Source organism: Spermophilus citellus, assembly GCF_964194105.1.
Source record: "Spermophilus citellus genome assembly, chromosome: 1".
Lineage (NCBI taxonomy): Eukaryota > Metazoa > Chordata > Mammalia > Rodentia > Sciuridae > Spermophilus > Spermophilus citellus.
Window position 1 is genome coordinate 227,419,523 of NC_138182.1, and position 16,049 is coordinate 227,435,571.

At 46.5% G+C, this 16,049-nt stretch overlaps 1 long non-coding RNA gene across 1 annotated transcript in view; it reads left to right on the top strand.

The window, feature by feature from the left end:
- LOC308650077 overlaps nucleotides 1–16,049 on the top strand; it is a 142,979-nt gene that overhangs the window by 80,115 nt on the left and 46,815 nt on the right. Inside the window, exon 2 of the long non-coding RNA XR_014022240.1 lies at nucleotides 14,625–14,898. This is a non-coding gene — a long non-coding RNA (uncharacterized lncRNA). The remainder of the gene's footprint in view (nucleotides 1–14,624; nucleotides 14,899–16,049) is intronic.

The window sequence follows — 16,049 nt, forward strand, 5'->3', positions numbered from 1 at the left end:
TATAAAGCAGGACTGTCAAGCATTAAACTAGTTGGATCAGCCACAGCTCTAAAAGGATCTAAGCACTCTGGCTGAAGGGAATAGTATTGAGGCTTAGGAACACACAGAACAGCCAACACAGCTTCATGTCTGCAGCATTTTATTTCAGGGTTTCTGTGGGTGGAGCTCAAACTTCTCCTTCACTCTCTGGCACCCCAATAGCTCAGACACACAGCTAGAGGTGAGAAGCAATGCTAATGGGAAGGCAGGAGAGGATCACCAAAGAGGTACAGGGGCTTTGGGAAAGGTTTCCCCTGCCCCCAGAAGGCCCTTTTCCTGTCCCTAAAGAGTGTGTATGAACAGGAGTGTCTATGAAACTAAATCTGGGTAGTCACCTTGACCCAGAACTTGAGTGACAATAATAAGTATATGTTCCAAAGTGAGAGCATCTTCATCAGGCATCTAAAATCTTTCAGAAGTGGGGCCCCCAATTCCCATTCATTGTTCTGTTGCTGTGAACAACAGCCAGTGTGGGCCACCCCATTCCCCTGGAATAACCTGTTCTCTTTAAATGCACAGTGAGTCTAAAGGGGTTAATCCTATGAATTATACACCAGTGAGATTCACTTTAATGAGAATCTAATGGCTAATGCTATTTAAGAAAAGAGAACGTTATTTAAAAAAAAGAGAGAGAAAGGTAACTTAATACTTTATTGGAGTTTCCTTTTCAAAAAATTAGTGCTTGCTTTGCATGTGCTAGGAATTAACATTTTATAATGCAGAAGAGGAAACAGGACAAACAGAAAGGATTCTTAAGCACATCTATGTAAGTAATATCAAAACAAAGTACTGTGAGAGTCAGGGGAGGGAGTGATTTCAAATGTCTGAGCAGGGAATAGGTATTGACCAAGGTAATGGAGGATTTTGACCAGTGGAGATGAAACAAGGGAATGCCATGCGTTAGAACCTTCCAGAAAGGTTTGGGTCATGAGAGTAAGAGCGATCAGACTGCTGGAGAAAACGAGGAGACAGATGAGTGCTGGGAAGGGGAGCAAGTGGTTGGGAGCCCACACCACCCTAAGGAGGTATGCATCAGACTGGCCCAGGGTCACAATTAACCCATCCACCAATCAACTAACTCATTATGTGTCTGCAGTGGATCTGGGGTGCGCTTGTTCAATCAGTAGTCTGTAACCTGGTGACTCAGTGGCAGTGAAAAGCCAAGGAAAAGAGGACATGGCAAGCTGCAACCTCCAAGGTGGGGGAGGTCCTCTTTGAGGCTTTGAAGAGTCAATAAGCTAACAGGGAGTGCCAGAGGGTGGAAGCAGAGCACAGAAAGAAGTGGTCAGGCCTTTTGTAAAAGCTTTCCATTTTCTCCAGAACAATTCACGAGAACCTGCTAACTGTGGTTGCCCCTGGGGAGGATAATCAGGAGGCTGAGGGACAAAGATGAGAAACTTTTCTGTTCTCAGCTTTTGAATTTTTACCTCCTTGCATACATTGCCTATTATAATAAAGTTTTAAAGTGTTGAACCAGGGTTCTGGTAGGTTGGCTTAGTAGTAAAGACCCCTTGTTTTTCCTCATGTGAAATGTGCCCAGCCTGGGGGAGGTGTTAATAAATAATGTTTCACTCCCTTCCTCCCAGTACCCCCCCCCCCACAAAGCTGAAGGTTTTCCCTGTGTTTGGACTTCCACTTCATTACTATCACCAAGTTCTCATTTTGTTCTCAGATGCCTAGGAGTCAAGTACTTAAAGGCAGGCCAATTCTTTTTTTTTTTTTTTTTTTTTTTTTTTAAAGAGAGAGTGAGAGAGGAGAGAGAGGGGAGAGAGAGAGAATTTTTTTTTAATATTTATTTTTTAGTTCTCGGCGGACACAACATCTTTGTTGGTATGTGGTGCTGAGGATCGAACCCGGGCCGCAGCATGCGAGGCGAGCGCGCTACCGCTTGAGCCACATCCCCAGCCCCAGGCCAATTCTTAAACTGGGCATCAGCGCCAAAATGCGGTGAAAGGGGAGAAACAGGGGTGGGGGGAGTTTACAGCGAGCCAGCTGATTAGGAAAGGAAGCTGTGGACAAAAGTTCTGGTCATTGCCCCAGTTCTGATGACCCGGGAAGCAGAGGCATCATTCCTGCTCAGCTAGGCCAGCATTGGTTCTGGTAGGCTGCACTTCCTATTGTGTTAGGTCTTCCTTGGGCTTGAACGAGGACCCCACAATCTCTCGGTGGCCATTCTGGCCCAGGGTGGCCAGGACCAGCCCAATTTTTATCATAGATTCTACCACAAACCCTTTACCCTGGACCGTCCCGTCCAGGAGACTATGGAACCCTCAGTCCTTGGCACCAAAAGACACGGTAGGGGACAGGGCTGGGTGGTGAGGCACGGGTAGCTAGTCTCAGGACCCCACCCCCTCTAGAGTGACTCCGTTGGAGCAGGCGGATGATTGGGGAGGGGCCAGGAGCTGGGCAGAACTGGACGCACGCTGCCAGCGCCGGTGAGCGCTTTCAGGGAGCTGGGTGGCACGGGAGAAGGCCCAGAGGCCTGGGGCGCTCTTTGCTGACTTGGGGAGCGTGGGGTGGAGCCCCATCCCTAGGGTTAGCTAGCAGTTTCCGCTCATTGGGTACGAATGCGGACTGTTCTAAATGCATTTTCCCCTCCCTTATAGTCTGTTAAATTGACTAATAAACTCAACACAGCGTTCTCTGTGCGGCTTCAAAAAACTCGGTAATTTCGTTAGAAAACGTTGAAATCCAACCCCAAAGTATTCAGCCCAAATGTTTAGTTAAAGTAACCCCGTGGGTTAATAAACTAAACAAAGACAACCCATGCAAAACTGGAGCAATGAAAACCAGGCTAAATAAACGAAGGGAAGTTTATAAGAACCCTTTCGGAGGAAAAAAAGAGAAAAGGCACCGGGCACGGAGGTTTAATGTGAAGCATGTGAGCCAGGCTCAGTTTACAGGTACGCGGGCCGACGGCGAAGAGCGCTGTCAAGCGGCCTGGCCGACTGCGGGTGGGTTTGTGCCGCCCGGGAAACCTTACCCCGCGCGGCCTGAGCTCCCCACCCCGCGGCTGAGCGCCCCCGCCCGGGCCGTGGCGCTCCACGGGAACCCAGGGCGGCACAGCGTGCGCCCCCCGCGCACCGAGCGCGGAGAGTAGGGCGCAGAGAACCACCCTGTGGTGGCGCTCTTCCTACCCGCGAAGGACAGTATTCACTAGTTGGCAAATATCCCGCGCTAAGGGACACTATGCTGTTGGACTGGCTGACGTGAGTCCCGCGCCCACGGAAGTTCCCACTCCCGCCTCTCTCGCCTTCGGGCACTGGCAGCGGAGTAACAAAGACCAAGCTGCGCCATTGACCCCGAAGAAGCGCTGATGAAAAGAAAGGCGGGCTTCGGGGACAGAGGTTTCTACAATTAATGTCTTTTGCCTTTATGGTTCCAAGGACAAGGAGAAACCGAGGAGGTAGAAAGCAGAAAACTGGTAAAGGCTAGGTCCAGAAATCAGGAACCACGGTGTTCCTCGTTTTGGATGTAAACTGTGGAACAACTCATCCTCTTGTCTATCTCGCCCACAAAGCAGATTCAGCCATGAAAAGAAAAAAAGGGGGGTAGACGGAAGAGGTTTATTTTTCAGATCACTCTTTAACTTCCCTTTCCCGGGCTTCCTCATCCCCTGTCCCGGGGACTCCTTAGAGGGGCGGCCCCCGCCGTCGGAGCTGATTCTGGGCGCTCCACTAGGAGATCAGAGGCGACACAGGTTCGGTGGTAAAGGAACCTTCAGGCTGCTGGACAATGGCGAGGACCTCACACGGGGGCACCACATCTTCCCCCAGCCGCTTTAGGCTCCCGCCGCTTCTTTATTCCACGTGGTGAATCCTTGGAGTCTTCTACCGCCGGGGAACCAATGGGTCGACCGGGGAGAGCGAGAAGCGCAGGAGATGGTTTGATAGGAAGTGTGGGTTTTAATGTTTTAAAGGGCACAATTGAAAGAGGGTTATTTTTTTTTCCCTTGGCCAAGGTGGGAGTCGAGGAAGACGTAGAAGAAGAAGAAGAAGGAAAAAAAAAATAAGACGACGACGGAAAAAAAAAAGGCGAAACAACACATTTATCTATCAACCGCTAGACAAGACAAAGAGGTTTTAACAACAGTTTGAAAAGAGCGGCCTGTGAATGGTTACTATTCAATTTGTATTTTATTCCCCGCTGGTCATGGAATTGAGATCAGAAGAAAAAGTGAAAACACATGGCTGAGGTCAGGGGATCAGAGAACCACCACATACAGCAAAGGGAAGGGAAAGCAATGGGAACTCGTGTGAAGAAATGGATTATATAAACAGAGCTTACCATCGCCTGCGCCCCATTATCCTATAATTTACCCTGCATGGGAGCATAGAAATATATTAAACTAGTGATAGGTTTTACCATTTCTTTACAACCCAGCCTCGTGCCAATCAAGCCTACTATATACTTTGAGACATGTTTAGAATTCTTGAACTAATGTGTTTATTTTAAATATCACAGGGAAATTATTACATCACCAGAAAATAATGCCAGAGCGGGGGTCTGCCGCCCTTTTGAAGTCCTGCTGCAACGAAACATGATTTTAATTACATAATCACTTTGAAACTATAATTATACAATAAACGATGAGGATTAAGCGGGAAGTATAGAGTACATTAAAAATTGCTTAGGTCTTGAGAAAACAAACTGAACATGCAGGGGTAAAAGAAAGAGATGAAATCTGAGGTCCAGGGTAGGGGGTTGATAAATCCCTACAATCGCTGCCTTCTGAGCTGCGGTGGGGATGGGAGCCTGGGGCTCTCTTTGCCTGGCCCAAGGGAGGGTGGGCTGTGGCCTGAGTCGTGTAGCTTAGTAAAAGCCAGTAAATTTGAGACAGAATCAAAGAGAAGCCCTAAGGATGGCCGCGAGTGAGTTTGCTAACCTTTCTGCACCAAGTCAAAGTTGTTACTTTAGCGTTTAAGAGATTCATTTACATTGAAACCCATCATACATTAGAATGCCACTGAGATGTTGAGTGTTGCCAAAGATTGTTTTGTTGGCTCTTCCCTTTCAGGAGGAAAAGCATCCAACACGAATGGTGTTGTGGATGCCCTGATGCCTGCAACAAGTTTATAAACAACTGCGGGTGCGAGTGCCAATTCCCCAGGCACGCCTTGTTCCTGGGATGCACATGCCTCAACAACTCACTCAGCCTCATTTTAGCTTTCTGACTCTGGACCCCTTTCCTGAAAGCTGTCCTGCCTCCTAAAAATGCTTCTGTTTGTGTTTTTGTTGAGGCCAAAGGCAAGCACAAGGGTTTTCCTTTTAAAGGTAGAAACTTGACTGCGCCCAGAGGCCACCGTGGCATCTCTCTCCTTCCAGTTTCCACGTGCCCTAGAATTTCTACAGAGCTCCCAACTCTGTAGAACTCTGGTCTTTCTTGCCTTAAAGTTCTGGTGGGAGCCAATGCCTGGAGCCCCAAGGACAAGGGTTCTAGGTTTGGTTACAGAGTCCCACATGCTTTGGGAGGCATCCTGGAGACAGAAATCCTGGAATGGATTCCGAAGTAGTCCTTGTGGCGGTTTTTTTTTTTTTTTCAGTAGAACCTATTTTTCCTGCTGGGATATCCAAAGCTTGGTCCAGGCCTCTTCTTGAAAAGACAGGTTTTTAGGAGAATGTTATCACCAATACTTGGATCACCTTTAGTATTCCACAGAAGGTGCCCTGGGTAAGGGCAGTTTGGAATGTGGGAACCTGGGGCAGCTACATTTTACATATAAAGAGTTAAATGCTACCATCCCCAACGGTGTGGAAAGGCATGCTCCAGCGTAGAAGGGCACTCTGGCTTTTTGTTCAAGCAGAAAATTGTGATTGAAGAAGCAGCAGCGATGTTAAAATTCCTGCGCAATCCGGAAGGTGTTTTCCCTCAGACTCAGATGTGAGGGCTGAGGGTAGGGGCAGCAGGGATAGATAGAAAGTGACAATACATATCTTTCCTTGCCTTCACTCAGGCCCCAGCTCGCTCCTGACCTTGCCTAAGCCAGCCCTGCATCAGAAGCGAAATAGCATCATCAGAGCCCTGAACCATTAATATTAGGACACACATCAGCATCACATTAGTCTTCAGCGGACCATCAACGACCAAGCAAAATACAAAAGAGAAATAAAGCAGTTCATCCAAAAAGTCCTACTGTGAATGTATTTATTTTTTGCTTTCCTTCAGCCCAGGATATAATTTACTCCTGCCTTCTTGCAAATAAAAATGCTGCACTCGTCTGGTAAGGTTGACAAGCCTCAAGGAAATTACAACTAGGCACCAATTCAGGGCCTATTTTATATGGAGCCTGAGTCCAAAAGCCGCCCATATTTTCTCCCTCCTGATGCATACATGAGATATCCAAGATTAAAGGAGGAAAATGAGGAGATTAGACTCTTTGGGAGTAATAGTAACACTAATAAGTATTATTTATCCACCTCTTTACATAATACAGGCAATTTACCTATGTTACTCTTTTGATGCTACAGCCATGAGGATAAATAATGCAATACTTACTTTATCAATAATATCAAATAGTTATGCCCTACTACTATCCTACTAATATGGTGTTTTGCTTTAATTTATTCTTCAAAACGTCACTATGTGGGGTAGGAAGATTCTTACTTCCATTTTACAGATGAGCAATTGAGAATGGATGAGCAACTGAACAACAGCAGAGATTAATCTAATCTGTCTCAGGTCACATGGCCACAAATCCACAAATGGCTAGAATGACTTTTGTTGTTCTTGTTGTTCTTGGAATTGAATCTAGGGGCATATTCCCACTGGACTACCTCCCCTTTTCATTTTTTTTGAGACAGGGTCTCACTAAATTGCTGAGGATGGCCTCAAACTTGTAACTCTTCTGCCTTAGTTTTCTCTGTCGCTGGGATTACAGGTGTGTACCACTGCGCAGGGAAATGGTCAGGATCTGAATCCAAACTGAGATCTCGGCCAGGACCCTCCCACCTAAAGGAGAAGTTGAGGGTTGGGAGAAGTTGAGGCTTATCTGAGGTTCCAGGAGGAGTGATTGGGACCCAAGTCTTAGTAAGTAGGGACTGTGACGAATTTCCACCCACCCACGGAGCCATTTCCACACACCCACAGAGTCATCTGCAAAGCTCAGAGAACTACAAGTTGCCTTCGAGGCCCACAGCACCCTTGGGCCAAAGCATCACGATCGTGGACGGTGCTGCACCTGAGAGCCGGCGGCATCTTCGTGGAATGGGCCGGCGGCGCGTTGAACTATTTCCTGTGCTGTACATCCTTGGCAGCCTGGCCAGCAGTTTGTCTCTCAGATACTTCAGAGGGGTCGTCGAGGAAGACCGCGCCTCCCTGGGATCCTCGCGCGAGGAGGGGGCCTGGGGATCTGGCCTAGTAGATTGAGAAGGCGGAAAAGGGGGAAGAAGGGGCCTGGCCCGGAGACCGGAGGGGCGCGCCTTGCCGGCGGTTAGGCGCCCTGCTGCTTTCAAAAGGTTGAGGGACTCCACGCGCATTTGCTCCAGGACCCAGACCACACTGGGGGCAGAGCTGGTACGCGCGGCTTTTGGGAAACGGCTCTCTAGTGCAAGAAATTAACTACCAAGGAGGCGCTCAGCCATCCCACACTAATCCTCTCCTGATAGCACTCTCCAGCGTAGACTTCCCCTTCTCCATGAGTTCGAACTCCCTTCGGAGTACAGCTGAGACGTGGCCGGGATGCAGAGAAGTCCCAGAAGTTGTTCAAGAGGACAGTTTGGAGGTTGTTTCTGAGATGTGTTGGTTAAAACCATAAGGAAACCGCGCCATCCCTTCTCAGCCTTTGCCATCTCTGGAAGGTGGCGGCATCAGTAGTGATTTGCAGATCTGCACGACGTCGCCAAGGATCCAAGGCCATAGCTCCCATTTATTGGCGCCGCCTGCGGGCCGGGCCAGGCTTTTGGCATGCAAGCTTTGTTTCATTTCCTAGTGATTGGCTAGGCAGACGGGATCATACTATTTGGAGAAGAAATTGTCCAAGTGGCTTATCACAGCAGCAGCACTTCTAAGGGAATGCCAGCTCCCTCTCATTTTACAGGAGGAAGGCACTCACCCAGTCTTGGAGACACCAGCCAATATGCGCCTGAGTCTATTGGAATGCATCTGCCAGGACTGTCACCTGACAGCAGGATGCCTTTCTTTTCCCTATTGACCTCTCAGCTCAGTGTTTCAGAAAATCTCAGCACTGCTCTGGGAAGTGCTGGGGAAAAGAGGTGGAAGGACCTCCTGAGGGTCTTTCAGGAAAATCTCAAAGGCAGAAGGTCTTTTGGAGGACTGTGGGGTTCTAGTAGGAAAGGGAGCTTTATCATTAGGGCAAATCTAGAGAAGTTAATTACTTGAATGCTGATCATGGGTTTGGTGATATGCAAAACCTTTACAGACATGCTATGCATCTTGACTGCACATGGGAATAGTTTGTGGGGATTAAAAAAATCGAATGCACACTATAATAAAATCATCATTTCTAGTGATCAGACCAAGTTATTCATTTTTTCAAAGCTCCCTACGTAACTCCAATGCACAACTGTGCTTGAGAACCACTGTTTTGGGGACATCGTCTTAATCCTCACAACAACTCCATCTGACTGATACCATGATGATGCCCATTTCCTAGGTAAGGAAACTGAGGCTTAAAGAAAATCCATGTTTGATCCAAGGTCAACTCAGAGACAAGAACAGGTGAGTCTGGTGCCAGAGAGCAGGCATCCAGCTTCTGGGCTCAGCCCCTTTTAGTTTTTACTATCTAAAGTTCATTCACTGGAGAAAGGTTATAGCAGGAAGAACTAGGAAGGTCACTAAAGGCACAGCTTTGGGCAGAGGATTGTGTATATTCAGGGTCTTGAATGGAGGCAGGATGCGGGGTGGGGGGAATAACATCTTTGGCTTTCTTTGGGAAAGATAGGTCCTCAGGTGATCCCATACCCCAGACCTTGACCAGGATCTGTTGTTTGCAAGGTGACATGCAGAGAGTCAACCCAGTCACACGGGCAGCCTGAAATGATGAAATGAGCACTGGAGTAGGAGTCAGGAAATGGTAAGTCTACCCAGCTGAGCCATTGGCTGGCAGTGTCACTTTGGGCAGATCACTGAAACCTGTTTCCTCTCCTGTGAAATAGTGGTTGAATGGAATTATCTCTTGCTTCTTCTCACACAACTTATGGCTATTTCAGGTCATGGTGTGAATAAATCCACCTCTGGACTCAAATTGGAAATGATAATATTGATAAAACTGAGGCTCCGGATTGTCCAGACTCTTCTAGTAGTTTCCAGTACTACCCTGGTTATTTGTCTCCTCTCAGCCCCTCAGTTCATGTCTCAAAGGTCATTGTATAGATAGAGAACTTCAGGGCATTTGGAGAAGGAGCACAGGAGAGAATAAGGGAAGCAGTTCAAGGCCTTCAAAACACCTTAACCCAGCAAAATTAAGCAGGTTCAGAGCAGTCTTGGGGAAGGTGGGAGGAGAAAAACCAGTCTTTTTTTTTTTGTACCAGGGGTTGTACCCAGGGGTGCTTAACTACTGAACTACACCCCCAGCCCTTTTATTTATTCTTTTTTATTTAGAGACAGGGTCTCACTGAGTTGCTTAGGGTCTCTATAAGTTGCTGAGGCTGGCTTTGAACTTGTCATCCTGTCTCAGCCTCCGGAGCCACTGGGATTACACGTACCCAGTAAAAACCAGTCTTCTGAATGAGGCCTTTCTCATAGCCTCAGATTTTATCACTAGTTCCTTTCCTGGCTGGGCCACAGGTTCACTAGTAATGCCTGTAAAGAGCTCAAAAGGGTAAGGCCTGAGTGGTGATTTATTATGCTGAGGAGGGCCCAGTTTGGGCATGTAAGAGCATTGCCGTCCAGAGCACTTCAGCTCTCTCTGCATGTGTGTCTTGTGCCTCATTGTCCTGATTTCTGACTATTCATTAAAAGACCTGGGGAAATTTAAAAACACAGGTGTTTCTCAACTTACAATAGTGTTCTGTTTCTGTAAACTCATCATGAAAATATCGTCGGTCAAAAATGAGTTTAAGGCCTGGGGCTGGGATTGGGGCTCAGTGGTAGAGTGCTCACCTAGCAAGGGTGGGACCTGGGTTTGATTCTCAGCACCACATAAAAATAAAGGCATTGTGTTGTTGTGTTGTGTCCATCTATACCTAAAAAAAAAAAAAGTAAAAAAAAAAAAAAAGAATTTAAGGCTTGGAGCAGTGGTGTACGCCTGTACTCCCAGTGGCTAGGGAGACTGAGGCAGGAGGATTATGAGTTCAAAGCCAGACTTAGCAAAAGTGAGGCGCTAAGCAACTCAGTGAGAGACCCTGTCTCTAAATAAAATATAAAATAGGGCTTGGGATATGGCTCAGTGATCAAGTGTCCCTGAGTTCAATCCATGGTACCCCCCCCCCCAAAAAAAAAAGAATTTAAGGGGCTAGGGTTGAAGCTCAGTAGTAGAGTCCTTGCCTCACACATGTGAAGCACTGGGTTCAATCCTTAGCGCCACATAAAAGTAAATAAAGGTATGGTGTCCATCTATAACTAAAAAAATTTTTAAAAAATGAATTTATCACACTTAACCTATGGAACATCCTACTTGGCAGCACTGTACACTGCAGTGTTGATTATTTCTCCTTGTGATTGTGTGAGTGGCTGGAAGCTGTGGCTGGCTACCATGGCCCAGCATCTCAGAAGAGAGTATTGTACTGTATATTGCCAGCCTGGAGAAGATGAAGAAGAAGAGATCAAAACTCAAAATTTAACTGGGGTTTCTATTGAATGTGTATCACCTTCAAACCATTACAAAGTTGAAAATGCCTAAGTTGAACCACGGTAAGGTTGGAGACTGTCAGCATGTCTGGGGCCTATCTGGATGGATGAAATCAATGGCTCAGGTGACACAAATATATGGATATGTTTTTAAAAGCTGCTTTGATTTTGATGTGCAGATGGAGTTGACAGCAATACCTATAGATGTTTATAGAGAGGCCATGGAGAGACCAATGGTCAGTCTGGAGCTTTGAGAAGGCAAGTCAGACTGCAGATCCAGTCCTAAAGAGGGCTGTGGAAAGCCAGAGAGGACTGAGGACAGAATCTTACGGAAGCCCAATGCCAGCAAGAGAAGGAAGAGTGATGACAAAAGAGGCTGAATTGGAGGAACTTGAGACACAGGGGGAAAAACTGGAGGGATGGTTCTCCCATGGTCATAGAGGTCAACAGTGGCACCACCTCCAAACAGCAGATTTAAGATTAGGACTGAAAAAAAGGTCTTCCTTGGTCTTGACATCTAAGCAGTCTTGGGTGGCCCTAGCCAGAAGAATATGGTGGGGCCAGTGAAGCCGAACCGCAGTGGGTTGAGAAGGAAATGGAGGTGAGCCAAGAGAGACACTGAAAATTCTTTCAGCAAGCAAAGGACACAGCTATGATTGGGACACATCTCCTCCCCTGGGTCTGTGAGCATCCCCTTACCATCCCACAGGAGACATAAAAGGAATCTGGCTGTTATTTTGTTTTATTTTTAAACTATGGAATGCTTCACGAATTTATGTCTCATCCTTGTATAGGGCCATACTAATCTTGTCTGCATTGTTCTAATTTTACTATGTGTGCTTCCAAAGAGAGCACTGGCTGTTATTTTTGATGCCCAAGCTGAAATGGGGTTCTCCCCACAGGCACAGACACATACTCCAGCTCTCAGGAGTGCTTTACACCAGAGGGAAGCCAAGCCAAACTCGGAGCCAGAATATGAAACCTATTTAAAACATGCTTGATTCTTCTCCGAAGCAGTGTTAAACTCGGGGTAAAATAGCCCACTGCAACCAGGTGGCAATCCAAGCAAAACCAGCCATGACTCCAGGCCACAAAGATCAGTGCTAAGGCTGCCAAGCCTTCAAGGCCTGACTTTGTCGCCTAACAGGAAACCCCTAGAGCAAAACAACCTATACTCCTCCTCCAGGATGGTTGACCACTATAAGGGAACTCAGGGAGGCTACAATGAGAGAAAACCCATAAAAACACCAAAAAAGAAGCAGAAGCAGCCCTCTGTGAAGCCTAATGCAACCAGACACCTCGATGCTCAGAAGAGAATTTGCCCTCTTCCTTTCTCCAGCTTCTTCAGTTGCAGAGATCAGCTCTGCAAGGAGACAGGAGGGGGGCAAGGGCCAGTCTGTCCCAATGCTGTCTCCCCCTCCTCCTCCTCCTCTTTCTCCTCTAGAGGTTGCCCATTCTTATCCCAACCTGATCTTATCAGTAGCCACTTTCACCAGAGGGGCTGCTGGGGAGGACAATGCAGACTGTCAGCCTTCAGCCACAGAGCTGTGCAAAGACTCTGGTGGAACTCCAATACACTGCCTGAGTAGCCTGGTGGCCTATAGTGCTAAGACAAGGGCAAAGCACAATAGCAATTACCCCTGAGTGGAGGTAACTGGAATTGTACACAAGGGGGCGCTCTCTGTCTTAACCTTGGCCTGGGGCATGTTAAGGTTATAAAAGTTCCTTGAGCCTTTAGGATTGGTGGGCTTTTTTTGTTTGCATATTTTACTGCAATAAAAAAGATGTTGCTTTTTTTTTAAGGCAATGACGAATATGCCCAGTTGCTCCCTGTTGCCAGGCCCCAAAATACCACATTGCTATTTCTCTCTCTTCAGGCAATGGTCTACAATTTTCCCTTTGCCCTGTAGCCACCACCAGCAATTTGCACCTCACTAATTTCCTGGCTGGATCTTAATGTTGTCTGGTCGTTGCTCCACCCTCCCTGAAAGCAGTGACCTGTTGCTGGTCCTGCCCACCAGTTTGCCGTATAGGGCTTAGGAGGTACATCTGATTGGCTATCTGTGACCTGGAAAGAGCCTTCTTAGAAATTCAGCTTTAAAGAATCACAGAGAGGGGCAGATACTCCGATGACACAGAATCACGATATTGCAGCTTCAGAAAGCCTGTGTTATGAATGGAACTGAGGTGGTTTGGGAGCTGTTCTGAGCATGCCTTATATTACATTTCACTTAGGTTGGAGGGGGTGTTTCTTGGCAGGATTGCGTGATTGATGCTCTTGCTCTCCAATTTTCTGCTCACTGAAGCGTTAAAGCGGCAATCCTGAAGTCACTATAAAGCCAACAGCCTGGGCACAGAGCACTTAATTCCAATCTACAAATAAAAAGCTTTTATTACTTTCTTTCCTTCTTGTTTTGCCTTAGACCCCAAATTGTCTTTCACAGGGGTTTGCCAAAAATGTAACTGTGGCGTACTTTCGCAGGTGGCAATTAAAACAGCTGAGTTCTTCTCCCTCCATAATGAAGGGTTAGGAAGACTATATATAAGTGCTGAGTAAACACCTCAGATTCTTTATTTATGCTTCCTCATTCTTCAGGCAGGGTGGTTTAGTGGAAAAACTCACTTGGGTTAGATGTCAGGAGAGCTAGGCTCTGGTACAGATTAGCTATGCGACCTCAGATAACTTATTTATATGCTTCAAGCCTTGGTGTTCTCATCTTTATAACGAGAAGATCGCACTAGATGATGTCAAGGGTCTCTGTTGTCTTAAGTTCTAGGAATTCATGATATTGTTGCATAGCTAAACATATGTTCATCCATCTTAATTAAATGTGTTATGGTTTGTAAGAAACAATCATGTCTACTTGGAGGTGGGTATTCATTCATAAGCAAATATTGATTTTAACAAATTCTGTGGCAGGCACACTGGCAGTTCTGTGAAAGACACAAAAATGAATACAACCAAGACCTTATTCTCAAGTATCTGTGAATATTCAAATACATATTGGATGTGGCGTTATCCCCTTTGAAACACAATAATAGTAATGAGCATGTCAACTCACTCTAAGTGGGCACGGACAAGACATAAACTCCTGTCCAAGTGATGGTCCTGTTTATGCCCTAACTGCTACAGATTGCTGAAAAGTGTCTCCGAAAAGTTCTCAAAGTCCAAATATCTTGCCAGATTCTTCAAATGAATTCATTTAGAAAATTTGCTCAGTTTAAAGCGCATGCAAGTTAACATTTGATTTACTATTGATCTTAAATTGCTCAAGGTCTTTCGGCCATTTTAAGCTTTTCTTTCTGTGTGTGCATGCACACATACTTGTGTATCTACTCACATTAGACATACGCATTTGTTTGTGCTTTTCATTTTAAAATTTAATAGTTACCAGTATATTTCCACTGTCAGATGCTTGTATGTCCCATGTCCCATGGACCTCCTGCCCTGACATCGGTGGAGCTGGTTATCTGTGGCAATCTTGCCAGATCTGTCCCCACAAAATGTTCTAAAGTTCTGGAAACAGCTTATATTTCTCTCTGGTTGAAGGTTAGGAAGGATGTTATGGTTTGGATAAGAGGTGTGCCCCAAAGCTCACACGTGAGACAATGCAAGAATTTTCAGAGGTAAAATGTTTAGATTATTGACTTAACCTAATCAGTGTGTTAATCCACTGATAACTGGGCAGTCATTGTAGGCAGGTAGGGTGTGGCTAGGAGAAATAGGTCACTAGGGATGTGCCTTTGGAATATATATATATATATATATATATATATATATATATATATATATTTTAAACTTTATTTATTTTAATTTTTTCTAATATTCATTTTTCAGTTTTTGGCGGACACAACATCTTTGTTTGTATGTGGTGCTGAGGCTCAAACCGGGACCCCACGCATGCCAGACGCGCGTGCTACTGCTTGAACCACATCCCCAGCCCTGGAGTATATATTTTTTGTCTGTAGTGATTGGAACTCTCTGCCCTCTGCTGCCTGTTGCCATGTTTGGAGTTGCTTTCCTCCACCACACCTTTATACCATGATGTTCTGCCTCACCTTGGGCCCAGAATGATGAAGTCAGCCATCTATGGACTGAGAACTCTGAATCTGTGAGTCCCCGAAATGTTGTTCTTGTCAAGTCTTTTGGTCATAGCAATGCAAAAGCTAACTAGAACAAAGGAGGACCTGGAGTGAAACTGCCAGAACCCCTCCCCCTGGTCCCTTGTGACCATGGCGGCAGCATCCTCCCTCCCCAGCATTCAAAACCCTCAAGCTCTCCAAACACCACCCCTCTATCTTCCTCTAGTTTGAAAGGTTGAGACTGTGGGTGTGAATGGGTTTCAGTCTCAGCTGGCAGGAACTTTAGAGATCTCTAGAAAGCATTTGTGAGATATTGGGGGCACATAATAAAAACCCCTTCTTTGGACCCAGGAAGCCCATACTTAGAGAATCTGAGAACACCAAATCTGGAAGGGATGGCAATGCAGGACCCAAGCCCTTCACTCTAACTGGTGTCAGAACCAAAGCAGACAGGTGACACTCAGAATTACTAACTAAACCCTGTGACTCCTGATTTCTAGCCTCTTTCTGCTTTGCCACTCTGTCAGTGGTCTATACTTTAAAACCTTTATCTTGGGGCTTTTCTTCCCAGGGGAACTTTAGAAAGCAAACAAGTGCTCCAGGTATCAGAACTGGGCTCAGTCCTGGAGGGAGTTTTCTGTCCTGGCTCTAAACTGAGCCGAGAGCCTTCTCTTCCTTATCTCCCCTGTCCCTAATTCACCCCTGACTCCTCCTATGGAACCAGCTGTCCCAGATGCATCATACTCTTTTTTTTTTTTCTGGAAAATTGGATGTCAGCCCCATTAGTGTGGTGATTTTCCATGCCACAACCTGCCCTGCCCGCATCTACCATCCCTGTTCCTCCAGTGTGAGTTCTCCAGCCACCGAGTCTGGGGTGCAGGCTGCCCACTACCAGAGCGCACTCTCTAGGGCAGGAGAAGTGTCAGCATGTAGCACAAGCCACAGGGCAGGCAGAGTGTGTGGCGGAGGCGTCCTCCACAAGGACAATGGGACTTTTATTTCTGGTCTGCCTCAGCTGGCAGTCTCTCTCCTGCTCCCTTTCTCGGTTGGGCTTTGGTTTAAAGTTACCCTTTCAGGATTAGCTTGGTGTTTTCCTTCCCTTGCCACCAGGGAAGTTTCTGTTTCCGAAGTGGACCGTACAGACAGGTCAGTCACAGGCCCTCGCCTGGCCACAAGCCTC